At 38.9% G+C, this 23,347-nt stretch overlaps 2 long non-coding RNA genes across 2 annotated transcripts in view; one reads left to right on the forward strand and one right to left on the reverse strand.

The window, feature by feature from the left end:
- The window catches only part of LOC143419035 (uncharacterized), a 42,516-nt gene that overhangs the window by 12,148 nt on the left and 7,021 nt on the right, over positions 1-23,347 (reverse strand). The window lies entirely within an intron of this gene.
- LOC143419037 (uncharacterized) lies at positions 14,550-21,743 on the forward strand. Its single transcript, XR_013099007.1, has 2 exons — positions 14,550-14,879; positions 21,132-21,743. It is a non-coding gene; the product is annotated as an uncharacterized LOC143419037 (long non-coding RNA).

Here is a 23,347-nt window from a genome sequence, read left to right on the forward strand (position 1 = left end):
AGCAGCATGCCATGTTTCCACATTGGTGAAAGTGTTGTGATTGGGGGGGGGGTTGTATTGTGTTTTTTTTTTTTATGCTTTATCATCTACTCACGAAAAAATGATAAAACTGTAACAATAATACAAGTCTCTCTCTGTTTTGGATTTGTGGAATTGGCTGAAGCAGATAATAGTTAGTGATACAACTTGAAAAAACTACAAACTCACCGCATATCCTGTATATCACTCACATCAATTAACATTTTATAATTTTTTAAATATCCCAATATGACATAAATACTGCACAAAAGGTACAGTAAAGAAATTACTTTTCACAGACTTCTGTGTAGTCCTGTGAAAAGCTACATGCCACAACTGAATAGTTTGTAGAATTTAACAGGAAATACTTGATGTAATCATTTTTGTATGACCTTATCAGTTTCTCATATCATTGTGGAGGAATTCTGGGCCACTCTTCTCTAAAACTTTGCTTCAGTTTCTTGAGGTTTGCAGGCATTTGTTTATACACACCTCTGTTTAGGTCCTGTCACAGCATTTCAGTCAGGTTGCAGCCTGGACTTTGACTAGGCCTTTGCAACATGTTGATTTTTTTTCTTTTTCAGCCATTTTGTTGTTGTGCTTGGGATTATCTTGTTGCATAATCCAAGCCAGGTTTAGCTGTCAGATGGCCACAGCGATGCTACTTTAGAGACATGAACAGATAAAAACAGGCTGAGGCCTGACTGTTTGTCACTGCCTTTGTTACGTGTTCAAGGTCAGGGTTTGGTTGCTGGGCCGGGGTCGGCATGCACTCAGCGTTAAAATCACTCTGTGTTCTTGACAGTGTTGAGAAGTTACTTTGAAAAAGTAATTAATTATAGTTACTACTACTTCTTCTACATTTGATTTTCCCTCCACATTTCACCTTTAAAAACTGTTTATTTGCCTTGTTTGGTATCATCCCTTTTAGTACAAGCTCACATGTCTGAATTTACAGTTATGTTTTCATTTTGACATACTGTATTAACACAATTGATCTAAAATCAGACAAAAAACATTAAATCGGAGTAGAAAAAGTTATAATTTTTACTGTAACAACCACAAACACGTTTATTGAATCATATTTCATAACTTTAAATGCAAATATAAATTGTCAATTTTAAAATCATATTCACAAGTTTTGCAAACAACAAAGTTATTAGCAGCCATTTACCTTTTACTCCTTTTTTAATAACCATTTCAAACTATTTACAGAACAATCAGCTGTTCTGCATTCAATAAGATGCCACACAAATTATTTGTGCCACTCCAAAAAAATAATTTCTGTCCACTATAAAGGAGAACATCACAGCCTCATACCTGCAGGTCTGACAGCAGCAGGTGTATCACTCCTGTTTCAACCTGGAGACAGCAGTCGCCTCATTGTTCTGACACACAACACAAAACTATCCACAACACTACACACTAACTACACAAGACAACACATTAACTACACACTCCAAACACGCTAAACGTCACAAATCTCTCACATCTCAAAACTTGCTCTCTCTCTTTTTCTGCTGTCTTACTCTCTCTCGCGCCATCACTCCTAAAACTTCCCCCTCTACCTAAACAACCAAATGTCATGTTGCCATATCATTTTTTGATTGGTCGACATGGTGCATTTTTCCACCAAAACGAACGGGCTGTTTTTTGTTTTGTTTTTTTTAATTTTTTGGTCATAAGCAGAGAGTGCTTGCTAGCGCTGTCCTTAGCCGTAAAAAGTGACGAAACTATTCAGGAAAAAATGGTGCGTATATATTGTTTATCATGACTCTGGTTTTACGTGGCTTATCAACACAATTCAAAAACTGGTATATATCACCTTGTTGGTTTGTCATCTTAAAGTAGTCGTGTAATTGGCTTACCATGACTGCTTTATTCTTCCTCAGTCCAACAGCAGCACTCATGCGATTGTTTTGCCCCCTTAGCTTCAGGTGTTGTGCTGCCCGCGGGAGCGCACGCAGCTGCTTAAAGCTGTAGCGCCCAGATTACTTACAGCTACTTCCGTGCAACTGACATAAGGTGCGGTAAGATGAACACAGCCTCAACCGTCTGTTTGTTGAAAAATAGTAACGCGACCACACCGCATTTTCTTGTTAGTAATCCAATCCAGTTCTGAGATCCCTTCCCAGACGCCTTAACGCCCACTCACATCCTGGGCCATTTGACCTCAGGAAATCACATGATAGGGTGGGGCTAGGTTTCACAATGACCTCACCCTGATTGTTACCTACACCCATTTTCACACCTTGGCTGATGTGATTAGGTAGAGGATCATTAGGGGGTCCATTGTCCCTCTTGGGTGGGGGGGGGGCATTCCCACAGGGCTTAAATCTGGGATTCTCTGCCATTTGACCCTAGAACTGAAAAAGCTTCTTGGATGAGAGGTGAAATGTCTTCAAGCAACTTAAAGAAGTCCAAATGCTTCCATGTTCTTTTAAAACTCAAACAGATCTCATCATGGTTTTGAGAGAATCAAGACAAGCTCGTCTGATCTTCACATAATTTTAAAGAAGCAGATTTCTAAAAGAGGAAATTGCATTTTGTTAGATTTATCTCTCTCTTTATGTTTTATCTGTTTTTAGAAGAGAGATTCATATATCAGTGGTTTATATATTTCACTTGAAACCTTAACTCAATACACCCTCAACCCATTGCCTTAATCAATTTCAAAAAATCATGGCAATCTTTAAAACTTCTTGAGTTTTAATCTTGATCTTTTCTAATATTGGAGCTCACACTTTATCCAGCACTAAGATGGGTTGGTAAAAATTATATAAACTTTTAACTACTTTGGCCATAGTTTACTTCCCAGAATACTCATGTCCTCTGAGAATCTGTTCTCTCTTGCAGAGTTAAGCTAAAGCTGCCATCCATCCGTTCACTTATCCCTTTCAGGGTTGCTGGTTGACTTGATCATATCCTAATCCACATACACTCATACGCACATAACATCATGTCATTTCACAATGACATGATGACAATTACATGCATAACTATTTTTTAGTAGAGATGAATCTGCACTGAGAATGTGAGTGCCTCCCACATACATCATACTATATGCATATACATATAAATATGTGGTGAATTGGAGATAACACCCACATTTATTTTAATCTGTACAGTTATGCATCACAAACTGTCATTTATTTGAATGTGAATGGAATTCAACAAACATGTTATTATTCTTTGTGTTGTATTTATGGAGGGATAATTATGGTTGTATACAAAGCTGTAGCTGTGTGCAATGACTGGGCATAAGAATGTCTGCTCTGGTATTGTTAGAGGACCATGCTGAAACACTGTTCATAAACAGCCTGGGAACCACCAAGGCTCAAGCCTGCCATGAACTAGAAAATACTGGAATGCCAGCATCACTGTTCACAGTGAAGTGAGTGAAGTTATCACCATAGACTAAGACTGTGCTGACCAAGAAAGAAGCTCCTGCTACAAAACTGACACCTTCAAGCATGACTGAAATCTGCAGCTGCTAAGCTGACAAGCCAAATGAGACAAAGATTGAGCTATTTGGCCACAATAACAAGCAATATTTTTTAAAGAGATGAAGAAGGGCTTGTAAACCCAAAAACACCATAGAAGCTGCAAAATACTGTGATGGTAGAATCATAGTCTGGGGCTGTTTTGCAGCCAGCGGTACTGGTACATTGATGGAATAATGAAGGAGGAGGGCCACCTCCAAACTCTTTAACTTCACCTCAAATCAACAGATAGACAGTTGGAACTTGGACATAGTTGGATGTTCCAACAGGACAAACACAGATGAAAACAGGTTTTAGAATAGATAAAGCAAGCATTCCGCTAAAACATTAAGCTTCTGGAATTACCTTCCCAATGTCCCAGCCTCAACGCCTTTGGAAATTTTTGGACTTTCCTTAAATGTCAGTTTTGTGCTAGGAAATCAACCAATTTAAAAACCAAATATCCAGTCAGATATATGCTAGAAGCTTGTTGGTGGCTACCAGAAGTGTCTGGTTAAGGTGCAGCTTGCAACGTCCTTGTTTTTTGAAGTTGTTAAAAATGTATGCTGTACAATCGTTACATTGTGGAAGAAGAACAGTTCTAAGAATTAATTAAAAGTCCAAAGTTACTATGACATTCATGCCCATTAGTGTATCCTAATGTCTGATACCAAAATTAGGTAGCATGATGGGGATTTGTAAAAAAGACAATTATGTACACACACAGCTTTCAAAATTTGAGAAAAAGAATGATTCTTCACATGTCTGCCTTTGTGGATGCACAGATTTGTGAGTACATAACATCTGAGTATTATGTATCTGGCCCTCAGTGTTCTGATTTTTGAAGTACAGCTACAATTAATTCAACCTGATAAGAAATGGTGGGCACAGTGCTAAAACAACTTTTTTGGGTAATTTGCTGACAATTTGGCAGCAGCATTGTATTTGTTCTGACATTTGTCTCCTTTATTTTCAATGAAACCTTCTGCGTTAATTGCGGTCTAAAGAGCAGGCACAAGGAAAACCAGCATAATGTAATGTGTGGCTTTATAAGAATGAAAGAATCATAAATTTGTTCAACAAAATGAAAAGCAATCAGCAAGAGACTTACCTGCCGTGATCAGTCAACAATGCTTTCTACAGTTCCACAGTGTCAGTAATTGGATTTCAGGGGGAGGTGAAATTAATAAAGGTACTCCCATCTAAGCTAAATGGGAATCTGAGATGTGTGTTTCTGTGCACAGGGGATCGTGCATGATGAATAATTCTATAATGCTCATTTTTACTGTCTTGGTATGGTATAACTTATCTGGTGAAAGAAAATTAAAATTCATGTGGAGTTAGTAATATTATGCTGTATTGCCAATTGGATTTGAGAGTGACTTGGGCGTGTTTATGACTGGAGGAGGATGTCATTGGGTGAAATGTGGTGAATAAGTAATTTCACAGACTCCTTTCCAGTGCAGCAAATCTGCTTTGTTCAAATACCATTCCTCACTCAGGCTTTAACCTTATCCCTCTCTATGCAGCTCTAGTGGAGTTCATGAATTTATTACTGCCTTAGTCTGATCTCTGTATAATGTGATAAAGACTGAATATGTACGTATCAAAAAATCAGCTTTTATAGACATTGTAGATTAACATAGTTGAAGACTGAAACTGGATTTGAGTAATGCGGTATTGTGGGGAAATATTAAAGCCACACATGGGCTTACACTAACAAAAAAAAAGAAAAAGACTTATACTGAAGGAATCTTAAATATAAATGCAACAACCTGCTGAAGTTTAAACAGAGCATCAGATCAGGAAAAAAAGGTGAGGGAAAACTTTAAAGATGACATGGTTGTTGGTGCAATACTAGCTAGTCTGAGTAATTTAGAAACGTCTAATCTACCTGGATTTTTCTGATTGGTTATCTCGAGGGCTTACAACGGGAGATAAAGGAGAGGATATGTGCAGAGGAGGGATAGTGAATACATTAAACAGAGGATGTTGAATATGGAGTTTCCAGGCAATAGGAACAGAGGACGAGACATAGAGAATACTTATGGATGTATTGTCTTAATATACGCTCAGTCACCCAGGTAAAAAAATCCCAAAAAGTTGATTCTGTTAATCTGGATGTAGCGTTTTCAGTGGGAGAAACGTTTCATCACTTCTTCAGTCTCGGATGACTGCAGGTTTTCCCAACCTTTTAAACAGTACATTTGCATAATGACTGAAACTAGCACCATTGGCGAACAATAGGCTGTGAGGTCAGTTTGTTGATTATTCATATGCAAAATATTAATGATCATTATTCATTCATTATTCCATCAACTGCTTGTTATTTGTTGCTATATAAATAAAATTACATTTGATAGAAAAGAAGAATAATACAATTCAGTCTCCATCCTTAATCAGCCTAACCTGCTGCACATCCGTTCCAGCTTGATCCCTCTGTGTGTCCTTTTCTTCTTCTTTAATTTCCACACTCACATAAAACTCAGTATAAGGCTTTTCCTTTTCCACCCTCTCTTTGTTCTATGCCTAGCCTCCCGGTACTCCTGTGTACTTTCTTCATCTACCTAACTATCCCACTTTTTCTTTGTCAAACTCTTTCTTCTAATGTTTACCTTCCTTGTCCTTCCTCATTCCACCACCAAGTCTCCTTGTCCTCTTACCCATGTCTAAAGGATAGACCATCTTACTGGCATTTTACTTGGCCATTTCAGCTTTACTTTCCTAGTCACCTGGTAATTCTTCTCAAACATTAAAAGTCCTCGCTAAACGCTGCACGACATTGTCTAAGGAGCTTGGAAAGAAAAGCGTCTGGACTTCTTTAAAGAAGCCTTTAAAGAAGTCCAGACCTACGATGATCTACGATGACTGACAACCTTCACAGACATTCTGCACAATATTCTTCCTTCACATGTAGCACTCTAACGTTGGTGCAAGCAGACAAACTATTCATTCGGCATCCCACTGTGGATTTTTTTAACCTTTTAAATTGGATTTATTTCTTTATTGCACTAAACTGTACATATGACAACAACAACTTGAAAAGTCTTGTCTGGGACAAAAAAAGAAAAACGCTGTTGGAAAATTCGTGTCCAAATTCATTCGTTTCTAGAAACACTAGTAAATACATTAAAAGTCATGATCATTTTGAAAACTGAGATGAGACTGTACTGGTTAGGTTCATGGTGGCATTTTGCTTGTATGGCTTAGGTTCATTTTCCCCCGTAGAGGATGGAATCACTGCAGATGTTTCAGTCCACAGGGAACAATCAGGATCACTGAGTTATTTAATGAGTATGAAAATGATGTGAATCGGTATGGCCTTTTATTTACACATCATTTTCACACTCATCAAACCATTCAATGACCCTTCCACCCTGATGGTTTGATGAGTGTGAAAATATTGTGAAATATATGCTCTTTCAATGTACAGTGGGGCAAAAAAGTATTTAGTCAGCCACCGATTGTGCAAGTTCCCCCACTTAAAATGATGACAGAGGTCAGTAATTTGCACCAGAGGTACACTTCAACTGTGAGAGACAGAATGTGAAAAAAAAATCCATGAATTCACATGGTAGGATTTGTAAAGAATTTATTCATAAATCAGGGTGGAAAATAAGTATTTGGTCACCTCAAACAAGGAAAATCTCTGGCTCTCACAGACCTGTAACGTCTTCTGTAAGAAGCTTTTCTGTCCCCCACTCGTTACCTGTATGAATGGCACCTGTTTGAACTCATCATCTGTATAAAAGACACCTGTCCACAGCCTCAAACAGTCAGACTCCAAACTCCGCCATGGCCAAGACCAAAGAGCTTTCGAAGGACACCAGGAAAAGTATTGTAGACCTGCACCAGACTGGGAAGAGTGAATCTACAATAGGCAAGCAGCTTGGTGTGAAAAAATCAACTGTGGGAGCAATCATCAGAAAATGGAAGACATACAAGACCACTGATAATCTCCCTCGATCTGGGGCTCCACGCAAGATCTCATCCCGTGGGGTCAAAATGATCATGAGAACGGTGAGCAAAGATCCCAGAACCACACGGGGGGACCTGGTGAATGACCTGCAGAGAGCTGGGACCAAAGTAACAAAGGTCACCATCAGTAACACACTACAACGGCAGGGAATCAAATCCCGCAGTGCCAGACGTGTTCCGCTGCTGAAGCCAGTGCATGTCCAGGCCCGTCTGAAGTTTGCCAGAGAGCACATGGATGATACAGCAGAGGATTGGGAGAATGTCAGGTGGTCAGATGAAACCAAAGTAGAACTTTTTGGTATAAACTCAACTCGTCGTGTTTGGAGGGAGAAGAATACTGAGTTGCATCCCAAGAACACCATACCTACTGTGAAGCATGGGGGTGGAAACATCATGCTATGGAGCTGTTTTTCTGCCAAGGGGACAGGACGACTGATCCGTGTTAAGGACAGAATGAATGGGGCCATGTATCATGAGATTTTGAGCCAAAACCTCCTTCCATCAGTGAGAACTTTGAAGATGAAACGAGGCTGGGTCTTCCAACATGACAATGATCCAAAACACACCGCCCGGGCAACAAAGGAGTGGCTCCGTAAGAAGCATTTGAAAGTCCTGGAGTGGCCTAGCCAGTCTCCAGACCTCAACCTCATAGAAAATCTGTGGCGGGAGTTGAAAGTCCGTGTTGCTCGGCGACAGCCCCAAAACATCACTGCTCTCGAGAAGATCTGCATGGAGGAATGGGCCAAAATACCAGCTACTGTGTGTGCAAACCTGGTAAAGACCTATAGTAAACGTTTGACCTCTGTTATTGACAACAAAGGTTATGTTACAAAGTATTGAGTTGTATTTTTGTTATTGACCAAATACTTATTTTCCACCCTGATTTACGAATAAATTCTTTACAAATCCTACCATGTGAATTCATGGATTTTTTTTTCACATTCTGTCTCTCACAGTTGAAGTGTACCTCTGGTGCAAATTACTGACCTCTGTCATCATTTTAGGTGGGGGAACTTGCACAATCGGTGGCTGACTAAATACTTTTTTGCCCCACTGTATTTCTCATTATTTTTATATTAATCAAACCATCCAATGACCCTTCGTGCCCTGTGGGGTATTGTCATCTTGGAAGAAACCGCTAGTACTGAGAATAGAAGACAGACACAAACCGCTCAGAATAGAAGTGTTTTACAATAGGATAGAGTTAATGGGTTCAAACAACCTTGTACTGATTTGCAGTGACCCTCAGCTGAGAAGACAAGTAAGCCTATCAGCAAAGTGTCTCTCACACCATAAGTAAAAAAAGAATACAACAGGAAAACAATACAACATTAATTTTTGTCCATAAATATAATGTTTCATAAGTTTAACTCCCTAATACAGTCTCTAAATTCCCCATATGTCAAATATCCTCTGAAACCTTTCTACATGAAATCTGAAACATTTTACAATTAGGGTTCTTATAAAACCTGAAATGAACTGTTTAAAAAAAATCTTGACTAGTTGTGAAACCACAGCTTTTTCAGCTTCAGTTCAGCTTTAATAAAGACAATTTCCATGTCCTTATGTAACACAGTAAGGGGAATTGTTGAAAAGAATATATCAATGGGCCAATAGGCTCGACTATAGGAGCACAGGGGTGTGTTCAAATGAGACACAGAGACAAGAATGTAACTCAAAAGAACCAGCCAACTTTAGTGACATAAACCATAAGGTTGACAAGCACAGGTTAAAGACACTTTACAATGGTAGAAAGGAAACTTACAAAAATTAAAAGAAAAGTAAAACACAAACTACTAAAGCAATGACTTGGCCAAGTGTTATTTTTGGTTTTCAATGTTCGGGTTTCAATGCTCGGGTGCACCCTAGTAACCTGACTCCTTAACTCTTATAGAAACAGATTACACAAATCCAATGTACATTCAAATGAAAATCTCACACTCTTTTCACATGTGGAGAATGCTCTACACAACAGCTCATTATTTAAAGTCCCAAATAAAAAATGTCCAAGGGGTAAAGTCCAAAAAATTCCCAGGGTGTGAAAGAAAATAGGGATGAAAGAATGTCAGTCAGTGGTCTTATGTATAACCAGCTGTGCGTGAAAGTGTGAGTGATACAGTCCTACCACACCGCAAGGTGCAGCAGATCATCAAGTGGAAAAGAAGCGAATCTCAGTCTCTCTAAGTCCAGGTGGGAAGGCTCGCCATCTATTTCACTGGAGGAATCCTATTTCACTGGAGGAATCCACCTCAGGAACAATTCAGCATACAAAAAAAACCTGACCGATCTCAGCGCATCACGGCCGAAGACAATGGCATAGTGTCTCTCGGTCGGAAAATGCAGGGCTTTCTGGAAGCAGATTGAGATGAACTTCCAGGCAGTTGATAGCAACCAGAGCTAACAAAGGCTAACAGTTTACCTCCACGTGGTACTTTCTAAAGTCACCAGAAAAATGCAGCATTTGCCTGTTTACTCACTGCGGCTACTTCTAACATGAAAGTTAGCTGATAACCAGTGAACTTATGTGCAACACAGTTGGTTGCAACTTATATCTAATACTTTTTTTCCAGCTCAAAAGCTTCAGTCTCTCTTTTCTCCTGCCAGCATGCGACTACCTCCACACATAGCAGCGAACACAGAGCACGTAGGTGGGACATACAGCGGCAGACTGCTCTCCCATTGGTCAAAACATACTGGGACCTGTGCATTTCGATTGGTTGGGCAGGCTGTCCATCTCTCCTCATATCAGTCCTTAAAGTGGTACCCCCATTTTATGTGGGTTACACCTACCTCTTTGAATTCCTAACAAAATTCCTGAAAAATAACCCACCTGCAATTGTGCCTGTATTATTAAAGATTAAAAATAGGTACGATGGTAATGACTGGCACGACGGAAATGAGTGCCCTGCTGTAATTTGTAGCGCTGGTCAGATAAACAGATTTTTTTTTTAAAAATCCTGCTGTCCAGTCTGACAGCTTTTGCAATCAGAATTATGATCTGCAGATTTACCCCAGTTGATAGAATAGTCTGGTAGTCTGGGATGTGAACTTGTCTTTAAGTGTGATTGTCTTTATGAGCGAGGTTTGTGAGTTCCTAAGGAAAAGTTATACATTATCAGCATAGAGCATCAGCTTCTTATGGTCTGTATTTTCAGCTTGAACTCCTTTGATATCTATATTTTGTTGGATTGCTGCCATTAGTGGCTCCATAAAAATAACAAAAAGCGAGGTGAAAAGCCGACTGACCTGGCTGGTGCCCCTCTGTAGGATGAACACAAGCCTTTGGGAAGCTGCACAGTGTTTTGATCCAGTCTATGAAAAATGAACCAAATCCAAATTTATATACTGCTAATAAAAAAATTCCAGTTTACCCAGTCAAATGCTTTCTCTGCATCTGAAGAGACCACTGTGGTTTATAACTTGCTGATAGAGCAATAGTCTATTAGAATTATTAGTCTAAGTGTATTATTGGCTGAGTGTCTACCCTCGATAAAACCTGTTTGATAAGGATATATTATGAATGGAGTATTTTGCAAAGTATTTTAAGGTCTGCATTTATAAGTGAAATTGGGCGGCAGCTGGATAGGAGTGTAGGATCTTATTCTGGTTTAAGTAGACTAATGGTGGCTAAGTTTATCTTTAAGGATTAAGATTGTTTGTTCTGCATTTGAGTGACCATTCTGAAAAAACAGGTGCTAGAGAAGGCCAAATGTCAGCATCAGAAGGATTAGTCTGTGATGAGTATAAAGCTTCATAAAAGTTTTTAAAATATTTATTTATTTGCTGTGGGTCATGAGGAATCTCCCCAGTGGAATCCTTTATAGAATAAATTTCTTTTTCTTTTTTTCTTTTTTTTTTGAGCTTTAACTGGTTTGTAAGGAATTTTCTAGATTTATGTTCAAAGTTCTCCAAATACCAACTTTGCATCAGAGACTGTTTCCTCAGTAATTACTTCATTTAATTTCAGTTTTCTCAGGTTGTAAATTATATATTCTTATGGTGAGGTAGTTGTAAAGATTTAATTCTTTATTCTAGTTAATGAAACCACTAATACAAGTATTTTTCCCTTCATCTCTTATATGAACATTAATTTTCCTGTTGTCCATAGCCAGGTGATTCCTGGCAGGTCATTATTATATAAATACATGTTTTCCCTGGGCCCAACACCACATAGATTCCATGTAACAAACCTCAGTGTGGTCATGTTTAAACTAACTGGTGGAGTGTTGAATGTTAAAGTTGTCTGTGCGTGTCTGTGTATCTGTCTATCTTGTATGGCTGTATATTATTGGAGCTCAGCTTGTCGACTTCCCAAACGATGGACACAATGAAAAGCGATGTTTTTAACTATGTCCTCCAGGAGTTTCAGGTGAGTCTGGATAAAATCACTCACCGTTGTTTCCAGGTCTTCTTTTACCTTCTCTGATATTCCCGAAAACATCAAGCTGTCCCTCATACTGCAGGCCTGGAGCTTGATGACAGTTTCTTTGATTCTTTTTATTTTCTTCCGAGAGTGAGGGAATTCACAGTTTCTTTGAGGTTGGCGTTTTCAGCAGCAAGAACTCCACGGACTTACACAGTGCCTGAAAATCTTAACGGAGGATTTCCAGGAGGGCCAGACGTGCATCAAAGCTGTACAGTTTTTTATCTATGGATGCTAAAATATCCACAATGCTGTAGCTGGCTCTGGTGAGTCTTCGAGGTGGCTTTGTTTCAAGGACAGTGTTCATGTGCTGCTGAAGGGAGTCGGCACCTTGTTACCTTGTTTTCCCATAACAACATGCTTGAAGCACTCGTCAATATACTGCCGCAAACTGTCCAGGTGTTCTTTGCGGTCCTCCAGAGTGGTGAAGTTGGTTAGAATGTAAGTATAATTCTTATTGTTGCAACCTGCCAAGGAATAAACTGTCTGAAATGTTTTTAGTGGTGCACCATGATTAATCCTGCTGAGATTTTGCTGTCTCGCACGTTATTACATCATAACTTCTCCTTACTTACCTGTCTCACTTAACTGTCACTTCCTCCCAACAGAAACAGAAATTCTGAACCAACATCTGTATCCCCGCATTAATATGATTCAATTATGTGCCTCCAAATTACTAAAATTACTCTGAAATTGAGTCAAAAATACAGATTATTGGATTATTATGTTATTAAAACAGGGTTGGCGTTAGAGGATAATGCTTGCAAATCGTCAAGTTTATTTGCTGGTCAATATCATATATCTACAGTCTTACCATCAAAAAGATATTGGCTGTTTAATCATTATCATTGCAGTGCAGGTACAGATCATACACTGTAAATTCAGCTACTGTATGGATGGTAACTGACACTGTCTGTACAGGAAACTGCCTGATGCCTTTGCTTCAGACATCTCATGTACTAACTTTCACAGTATCCTTTAGGTGAGATAATAAGAGGCAATTTGTTATTTCCTTTTTCTTTTATTTCACCACAAAATTCCTTTGAGATCCGAAGAGTGACCTGTGCAAGCTAACAGTCATAAAAAATTCACAACATATTAAAAATATAAGCAAGTTGATTCTTAGCTGCAAATGTTTAATGTATCTGTAATAGACTTGTATATTTGCCATCCCCTTTACACTTTCTGGCTGATGTTGCTACATCCTGCCAGGAACATGTTTCTTGCACAGGCAATTTCCTCTTCTCTACAGCAGTCACTTTGTCCTTTGCAGATATACCAGTTTAGAAGCTACACTGTTTAAGTTATTTAAGTAGGTAATTAATTTAATTCTTTGGTGATTCTTTTGGGTAATTAACTGAACATTTATTACATATTAGCCTAGGATTTCACCCAAGTACCATTTTTAAGTACTGCACCTTCCTTCCTTTGTCGGCTATCCCACTGCAACAGACAGTCTTGTGGATGTATACAGTTTAAAAATAGTTTTGCGATACTTGAAAAAAATCCCCACGGGAGAAACGCTGCTACAGTACAGTACCACTGGGATTCAGTGTTTTCAAGGACACTTCAGCTGGGTAAATGTTTTCTGTCATGGGGATTATTTGGGTTTAGACCTTCACATTGAAGGACAATCGCTGTGCTTATTGCACCATCATTTTGCACTACTTTCATCCTAATGCAATTTTGTTTCTCATTTAAATTGGCAATATGGGCAGTATGTTGTTGTGATGCTATCCATACTGACTCTAACAGATTGAGGACAATTTTATACCACCTATTATCTACTCATCTAATCCGTTTGATGTGTTTTTTCCTCTATTACATCAGCCAGAGAGGAGCATGTCAGTAGTTCCAGTTACTGTAGCAAATGCTATTTTTGACACACATGGGTATCAGTGCTTCTGGCTGGCTAGTGAAGTAGAGGATTTTTTTTTCTCAAGAGCCTTTCCACTTTCCACTTTCAACCATTTTAAGAAATCTGGGCACAAAGTAATGTATTGTTCAGCACTATACATTTTGATAGAAGAGTATTTTCTCCTGCTCTTCTCCAAAATAGGCATTAATTGCTTCTGCCATTCAATATTTATAATGTTCCAGAAAAATCTCGAGATGACTGTCTAGTGTTTTTGTAGTATGCCCAGCTGGGAATGCTTTTGTGCTTGTGTTTCTGTTTTTGCCACGCTTTCTCTCTTCTATTCTCCTTTTTTTATGCTACAATTCATTTCATATTGTGGCTCTTCAAATTGTTAGTTATCTTGAGCTGCATGACCCTGAGCTTTGCTCGCTCAGTGAGTGGTTCTTCCAATGCCTCTTACTTTGTTGTTTTTTTTATTTAAAATCGTCAAGGATTTCTAAAATTACATAAACTGTCTTTTGTTAAATCCTTCTGTCACGGTTCTGGGTCATTTTGACCCAACTTTTTCAGTTTTTTATATTTTGGTATATTTCTATAATATTGATTATTATTCCAGATTAAGTTCCGTGTCTGTCTGCCTCCTTGTAAATTGTTTCTTTACGTTTCCCCTCTCTCGTCAGCTGTGATTTCTCCCAGGTGTGTTCCCCTCCTGTCTCTCATCCCTTGATTAAAGCCGTGTGTATATTAGCCCTGTGTTTCCTTTGTTCTCTGTCGCGTTGTTAATGTCTACTCACCCTCAGTCTATGATCTGTGGTTCCAACTATTTTCCCAGTATAGTTAGTCCGCTGTTTGTCTGCAACCTGCAAATAAAGCTGTTTACTTTGAGTTCAACTTCGCCTCACTGAATCCTGCATTTTGGGTCCTTCCTACTTGCCTGCCGGTAAACAGCCATGACACCTTCAGTTTTCTCTGCCTCCAATGGCTCAGTTTTTGGCTGACCAAACAGGTATCGCTGCCAAGGCTGAGACCAGACCTAGACTGTCTTAGGCTAAAGACCAAATCTCCACTCACTGGTTATAAAAGCACCACGCTGTTACTGCCAAGTCCAGCTGCATGACAGGTAAGACAGGACTCAAATGCAGGACACAGAAAACAAAAGAGTAGTCTCCTCCTGTATAACAACCTCCTTTTCATCTCCTGTTTCAAAAATACAGTTTGTCAGAGATCACTTTGCTAGTGTTTTGAGAAAGGGCCTGATCTGAAATGCCTTGTTCCATGTTGTTGGGGCTCAACGACATGGGTTGGGTTTTCTGTAGGTTGGAAAAAATTCATTTGGCATGGTCATAGACCTTTTATAACTTGGAAACACTTTACATCAATAACAGAACAATAGAATTGACTTAACAACATGGGAAAACCCACAAAGGAATATATGGGCACTTTTAGTGGAAAAGTTCTGGACACCTGCTCAAATACTGCCATCCAACAGAGTATGCAAACCCAGTGGCAAAAGACACCAAGTTTGCATACCCTGGAGGGCAATGAACAACACCAACAAATCCACAGCACTGAGTCACCGTGGGGCAATAAAACCTCCTTTTTTACTCAGCCCACATTTCTCTTACTCTTTCTCACTCTACTTTGATTTCTCTGTGTAACTGTGGTCGTCAGTAGCCTATTAAAGAAATGCCTTCAAAAGGTTTTGCAAAGTGCAATAATAGGTTCAATAGCTAAATCACCAGCAATGCCAAAATTGTAAGTAACCTTTAAACTGCTTCGTTGTTATACTATGTATAACTTTGCTTTTTTCTTTCTTTTTTTTAATCAGCACAAGCTTTCCAAAGCATGCATACCAATACATATGAAAAATGTCATTCATCTCACCAGCACCAAAATGCCTAAAAGCCAACTAAAATATACAATGACAGAATTATTTCCATGGTCAGGAAGAACAACTTTACAACATCTAACCAAGTCAAAAATCCTCTCTAGCAAGTTGAGGACAGTGTATCACTGTCAAAGCCTACATTAAACAAACATCTTTGTAAATGGAAATACAGTAGGTTTATAACAAGGTGCAAACCACTGGTTTCACTCAAGAAGAAGAGGGCCAGATTAGAGTTTGTCAGAAAGCTAAAAGAGCCTGCATAATTTTGAGAATAAAACAAACAAAAAACTAGGTTGCTGAAAGCAAGATTAACTCGACTGCTCCCTTATTGGGTTACCACAGCTGATCATTTTCCTCCCATTTTGCCCTATTCCTATCATCTTCCTATGACACACCAGCCCTCTGCATGTCCTCCTGCAATACATCCATGAATCTTCTCTTTCGTCATCCTGTTTTCCTCCTGTTTGGCAGCTCAGTGTTCAACATCCTTTATCCAATATATGCACTCTCCCTCTTCTGCACATGTACAAACTATCTCAGCCTTGCCTCTGCAATTTTGTCTCCAAACTGCTCAACCTGAGATGTCCCTCAAATGTTCTCATTTCTAATCTTGTCTATCATGATCGCTCCCTCCCTCCAGTCTTTTTGTATGTGCCACCATCTCGAAACTGTGCATCATACCTGCTCCCACCACCATATTGTAAAGCTTCCCTTTGACTTTTGCTTCTGTCACAAATCACTGCTGGCACTCATCTCCACCCATTCACCTTCCCTCTTCTCTCTTCTTTACGTTTTTTGTGGACTATCCATTTCTTTGGATTGTTGACCCTGGGTATAAAAACTCCTCTACCTTCACTACCTCTATTCCTTGCAACTTTTCTTCTTATCTACACCATGCCAGAACAGCTTTAATGCTCCCAGCATTGCTTCCCTTCCTCCTGGTTTCCTGCATACACAATCTACCTTCCTTCTCTCATCATATCTGCCAGCTCATTCGACATACCAGTCACAGTCCCTACATTTAAAATCCCTACTCTCACCTCCATATTCCTGCTGTTCCTTCTCTCCTGCTGCCTCCTAACACACCTTCATCCTTCCTTCTTCCTTAGTCTTCAGCCAACACTAGCACAGCTTCCACTGGCACCCTGTTGGCTAACAGCACTGGAGGCAGTTGAGTTACCCCGGGCCCTGACCAATCTGGTTTGAAAATCTCATACTTGATTTTCTGCATGTTTGATTTGGCATACCTTCCCATACACAACCACATTTAACCAGTCTTCTGAACAGCTCTAAGAGTACACTGGCTTGTGTCCCCCCCCCCCCCCCCCCCCCCAGTTCCCGTCAATATTGCATTGCAAATACTAGTGCATCCACTTTTACTCTACTAATATTTTTTGGTATTTTACAGTTTCAGTTTGGCATACAAAAATTAAACTGAGTGAGAATGTTCATCAGCATTCCTATGTTTTAAAATTGAGGTCACTGAGAGAGATTGCAGAGTCTTTAAGGATACTTCTGGATATTTTCACCATGGGCCTTTTTCCCCCATCATGAGGATTTAATATTTTCAGTATTCATCATTCAGTTGTACAGCTTTTTATCCCTGCTGTTTGCCGGAAGCGCTGCTCTCAAGTACATACACTCACTACCCACACACAGCTGAAGCAACCTCCCCTACTGAAAGCCCCCCAAAATTAAACAAATTCTAAGCAAACATAACTAACTACAGCAGTCCCATGTCCCTATATGACAGTGATTATTCCATCATATATATGATGGTGAATGTGCCCCAGTAACTGCTCACCAACCCCACACTCAGGTGTACGTCACATAAAATGATAGCCTCTCTCAGTCAACAGTTTGCATTTACATGTACACAGCATCTGTTTTTGTGCAGTTAACTTGCTAATCTTCTGAAGCTAATTAGTCTAGCAAAGCTCAAATGGCACTAAATTCAACTTTAATGAATATCTGGAAAATCTGATGTTGATAATATCAGCTGCTTTATTGGTTTAAGCCTTTGAGAGCTTGTTTCGTTCACACCCTTTGTTTACTAGCTTGGCATTCCTGTCTTTGCAAGGCATGCCATAAAAGTAGTGAGGATATTTAGAATTACATTCTCTTGGTTTGTGAACGGTATTTGGCAATTGAAAGAAAGTCTGGGTGATGACATTACTTGGACAGTACGATTGATCTGTATGTGTTGATGTTGAGTATATGCTCAAAATAAACAGTTTTACAAATTCATATGTCTAGCTCTTGGCTGTGGTTAGACCATAAACTTGCTTTAAACTTTTTCACCACCAAATAAGAACTGTCCCGGCAGTTTGAATTCTAAAGTTTAAGTTCATTGTTATAAAGTTTATTGTCATCTGTAAACATCTTGGATCAAGGATTCTAAATGCAAAACCATATTTAATAGTGTGGAGGGTTAAAGTGGACATTTGGGTAGACCATTACAGGAAAGATTATATCTTGCTCCCTCTTGCTGAGCTATACGTTCTTATAATTTAAAGCTATTCGTTTGAGAGGAAAAGGTGCCAGAATGCCACATAAAGCACCAGCTGGCAGCTAAGGGTTAAAAGGATGTTAAAAACGAGCACAGCCCCAAACCCCACACTCAGACTTTTACACATTTTGGGTGTGGGCAGCTATCAGGTCTGCTCCATGAAACTCCTGGGCTTAAAATAAACCCCAAACCAACCCCGTGAGAAAATGAATCTCCTCCGTTACCATGTGTCAATGTCACCACCGTACACAGTGAAGGAGGCTGCCCTACATAGCCAATCTGCATAAAGAACTGCTCACCAAGTGTGTGTGCATGCATGTGCTTGTTTACTTGCATGCATGTCTGCACATTTAGAGAGTGACAGTGTGGTAATGAGGGGGGATGTCAGAGAAGAGGCTGGTACTGATGTGCTGTCACTAGGGATCTTCTCAAGGTCTGATCAGCCTCTTGTCTCTTCAGGCCAACTACCCAGGCCTTTAAGAACAACAGCGCAACAGCACGTGATATGCAGCCAATTTATTTGTATAACACATTTAATATGTTTCCTGAAGAGAAGCCCTACACAGGTCGAAACAAAATCCAGAAAAGCGAATGCTGCCAAAAAGAGAGCAATTTCAAGTGGTTGCTTTTCTCATTTACAGAGGTCATAACATGTGGAATTTATGGGATGATAAAAATGTTAATTTGAAGTGCCAACACTGAAAAATGCATATTTCTATGAGTTTGTTTTGCAGACATAATGAAATTATTTCAGCTTGTGAAGATGGACTCAAATGCCGTTTGTTGATCCACCAGGTTTTCAAAATGCAGATAAACTGCAGACCATGTGGAAAAACTGTTTCCAAATATTTATTGAATTAACTGTGAAAGCTAATCTTGTATAGTTAGCAAAACAATAAACAAGAGGAAACTGCTCATTAATAATCAAAAAACAAACCCTCGGCACTATCCTTCACAAAATATGTGCTTCTTTATGATAATAACAGTGTTGACTGGTTTACAGCTTTTTAGTGGCCTTATGGGTTGTGTATCTTTTTTAGTAGAACTTACGTTCTTTGCCATCTGTACACAGGAATCTCTTTTTGCCTTCCTTGAATTATTAAAATCTGATTTCTTGGTAATGTTAAAAATCAATGGCTACACTCAGTCAAGGAAAAGACTGCAGTATGCGTACCATCGAGTCAAACCGCAGCCAAGGGCTTAAGTCTGTTGCTTGGTAAAATAGTGTTTAAAAAAACATAACATATCTGCACTCACTGTTGTGATTTAAATATGTTTGCAAGCATTAGAGAGTTGTTTTTGCTATGCATCTGCACTGACTGACTCTAGATGACTTGACATGTATATATTGGATGTGGGAATCTATCTTTTGCTATCTGTTAAGCTATGTGTTATTGTTGTAATATATCCTTGATAGGAAATTGTATAATCAGATTTAAATAGTGTCTTGAAACATGACGCAAGACTAAGACATGAGCTCTGGAGGCTCATTCATGATAACACTGACTGATCTTTTTATTATTATTATCATTATTATTATTTTAGCCCTTCTTCAATTTGATCCTGCACTCTCAAAAAAGTTCAGCTTTCCTCCGATCATCATTAAAAATACCTGTTACCAAAGGCTTGTGCACTCTAGTCGATCCATCATGCAACATGACAAAGGACTCTGATGAAGGAGGGCTAGAGAGACTCATCTAGCTTGGCTACATCACCTCACAATGACATTACAACAATTTGTTAAGCTTTCCCAAGCAGGAGCAAAAACAAAGTCAAATGAGTCAACAAGCCCAAATCTCCTGGGAACAATCGCACAACAGGCATGAGTCTGGCCAGCTTCTATGGCATAGCTCCAAACAAGCTGAAGGTCAGAACAAAACTCAAAGCAATTTGATAAAACACTCATAATTCATTTACCATGAAGCCTTGTTTCTCAGCACATTATCCAGCTCAGTGACTCCCCCATGTAAACAATTCCATGTTTGAGCAACCAACAATAGAATTATACTGTGTACACTGATCTATGAGCTGTGTCGAAAGTGTGCATTTTTTTTTCTTCCCCCACACAACCGCAAACAAAGAATCATATTAAAATGTCTATTTTGAAGACCAGTGGTTGTATTTATTTGTTTAGGGAGAACGCTACCTCAATTAATTTTATGTTAACTGTTTTTCCCTTATTTTTCTGAAAAAACAATAGCCACGACAGTCATCAGAGAAAGGCAGCAATTAGAATACCTTTTCAGATCGAATTTGAACATTTTTCACTGAACCAAGACAGGACGTGTGTTATGGAAAAAGTCAAATGCAAAAAAAGGACTGAGGCCCACAAATAGGCTTTTCCATCAGATTACTGTGGTAAGAATACAGTGCTACAGATATTAGTGCTCATGAGGTTATTACTATTTAACTTAATTGTGACATTTAACATTCAATTCAGAGCTTAAATTCAGAGAGAAACTAATTTGAGATGATTTGAACTTTGCAACATGATGTAGTATTCTGCTGTAAGCTGCCATCAGAAGATGGGTACACTGTGGTCCTAAAGGGATGGTCATGGTGAGTAACAATACTGTTTACACAATGCTCAATTGATACCAAGGGGCTCAAAGTGTGTGAAGAAAATATCCCTCACTCTCTTACACCAACAGTAGCCTCGGGGTTGATATAAGGCAGGATGAATCCCTGCTTTCATGTTGTTATTGCCAAATCCTGAGCCCATCTTCTGAATGTTACAGGAGAAATTGAGACTTGACAGATGGAGAATGTTTTTCCCGTCTTCTATTGTCCGTTTTAGATCACCCTGTTTGAATTGTAGCCTTAGTTTCCGTTGTTAGCTACAAGATTGCCATCTGGTGAGATCTTCTGCTATTGTAGTTCATCGGCTTCAAGGTTGTGTCGTTTGTTCAGAGATGTCCTTTTGCAGATCATTGTTGTAATGAGTGGTTATTTGTGTTATGTTGTCTTCCTATCAGCTCCAAGCAGCATGGTCATTCTCCTCTGACCTCTTTCATGAACAAGGCTTCCATGTCTTCACTGGACATTTTCTCCTTTTCAGACCAAACTTGGAAACACAGAGACAGTTGTGGGAGAAAATCCCACTGGATCAGCAGTTTCTGCAATACTCCAAGCAACCTATCTGGGAACAGCAACCACAAAAAAATTATTAAATCCCCACTCAGACACAGTTTGAACTTCAGCAGGTGTCTTGACCATTATTAAATTTGCTGGTTGCTCCCATGTGGTTGGCTGATTAGACATTTGTATTTTAAATGAACAGGTCTAATAAAGTGGCCAGTGAGTGTATCGTCATTAGAACCTGACTTGCTGTTGTTATGCAAATAAGATGATTTACTTCACCTTTTATTCTGTACTTCCAGTGTATATGTATATGTATCCTGCCTGTAATAATTATTTTTATTATTATTTTTGCAATATATCCTTTCATGTTTGAATGTGCAGCTAACAATCATGGCTGCACAAGTTAGGTAAGACAAAGACTGGGTTTAAAGAACCTGAGTGCAAACCTGTATATAACACCATAAGGAATATCTAATTGAAACCATCATAAATAACATGCAAATTGACTGACTGTGTGTGACTTCATTTCTGTTTTTATTCTCTTTTTTTTCAACCAGTAGGATCTTCCACAGTGAGTTCCTCATTGCTGTGTAGCTCTTCTCCATTTCGCCTTCCAGCTTGTCATCGTGGTGCTGTCTCTCTGGCATGCATTCCAGTCTGCTTTTTAGATAAGTGTGTATTTCCTGTCGAGATCCTTTCCAAATGAACCATTCCAAAAATCCAAACAGCGCTGGCTCACTGAACACGTCACAAGAAAACATCACTTAACAACGGTGAAGAAGATTTGTATCAATAAATCAATCTCAGTATGCATACTGGAATTTGTGCTTTGCCATGAGCGTCTTGGCGCAATGATTTTTGTCTGATATTTTTTTTCCCTTTTCCAGCCCTTGATGGATGGATATTTTATTTTGCTTTGTTTTCTTTTCTGATTCCTCGAACAGCACATGCTCTTTGTAGTTTCAAATATTTTTCTCCTTTCAAAGCAAAAACAGATCCAATGTCTTTCCAACAGTCAAAAGAAAAAAAATTTGTGACAGATTGATTAGTAAAATCACTAATAATGACTGTCTTGTCAAAGAAGCAATGACAATAATAGTAATACTGTATGCTGTGCTAAAGAAAAGAGATGGAAGACTTCTCATTGTACTCTTGTCTCCATTTCTTTGCACAACTCTGTAGGTTTTGAAGGCAACAGAGCAACATCAAGCACAATTATAGTAACTGGTATGAGGTAAACCAATGGTCTGCATTGGCTTTTTGAGCGATAGTATTTCCATTCCATTATTAGAATTTTTGTAGTCCTTTTGGAACAACCATAAATGTTGTTTTAGAAGCTGCCTCTTAATGACAGATGACCTGTTTTATCAGGAGAACTTGATGCATTAAAGGGAAAGTGATGTTAAAAATAAATGACAAAAACAAAACACAGCTCCAAAATAGCTATGCATCATTACCACAAGAATCCATTAATTTAATATGAACTGTAGCTTGTACTGCATTGCTCAGCTACTTTGAGTTTATTGTTTTAGTCAGAAAATTAAAGTAGACTGTCTTTCAGGTTGCACATAAAAATCAAACAAACGACATGTTCGTCTTATTTCACAGGTAGCTCCACATATGTTAAGGTTATGTTCTAATGTTACATTTAAAATGAACACTTTTTAGGAACAAGAAAGAAGAGCAATAAATATTATCTTGCAAGCCCACTGTTTTGTTTTTTAAGTAAACTCAATGGATGCTATTCCATGAGGACAGACATGTTTATCCTAATTAGGGTAAAAGACTATTAATGGGGCATGTTACAGGAAGTCTTTATGAGCCGTTATCACCTACTGAGCTGAAGGTGACCCTCTAATCAAACTCAACATTTGATTCAGGACCCAAAGGATCAGTGGTCTCTTGGTTCTGGAGATTTAACAAAGGTACACTCTCTTGAGGTTTTGGTGTGGTTAATAAACCAATCCAGGCACTTTTCATCAAGAAAGGGATTCTGGAAATAGCTCTCATGTCTTATGTTTTCAAAATGGATAACCTTGCAGTTTTTTTTTTTCTCAAAAAGAAGCCATTAGTGGCATTGTTACCTGAGGGTCATGGCCATTCGAGAAGT

The sequence above is a fragment of the Maylandia zebra genome, linkage group LG1 (genome assembly GCF_041146795.1).
Source record: "Maylandia zebra isolate NMK-2024a linkage group LG1, Mzebra_GT3a, whole genome shotgun sequence".
Lineage (NCBI taxonomy): Eukaryota > Metazoa > Chordata > Actinopteri > Cichliformes > Cichlidae > Maylandia > Maylandia zebra.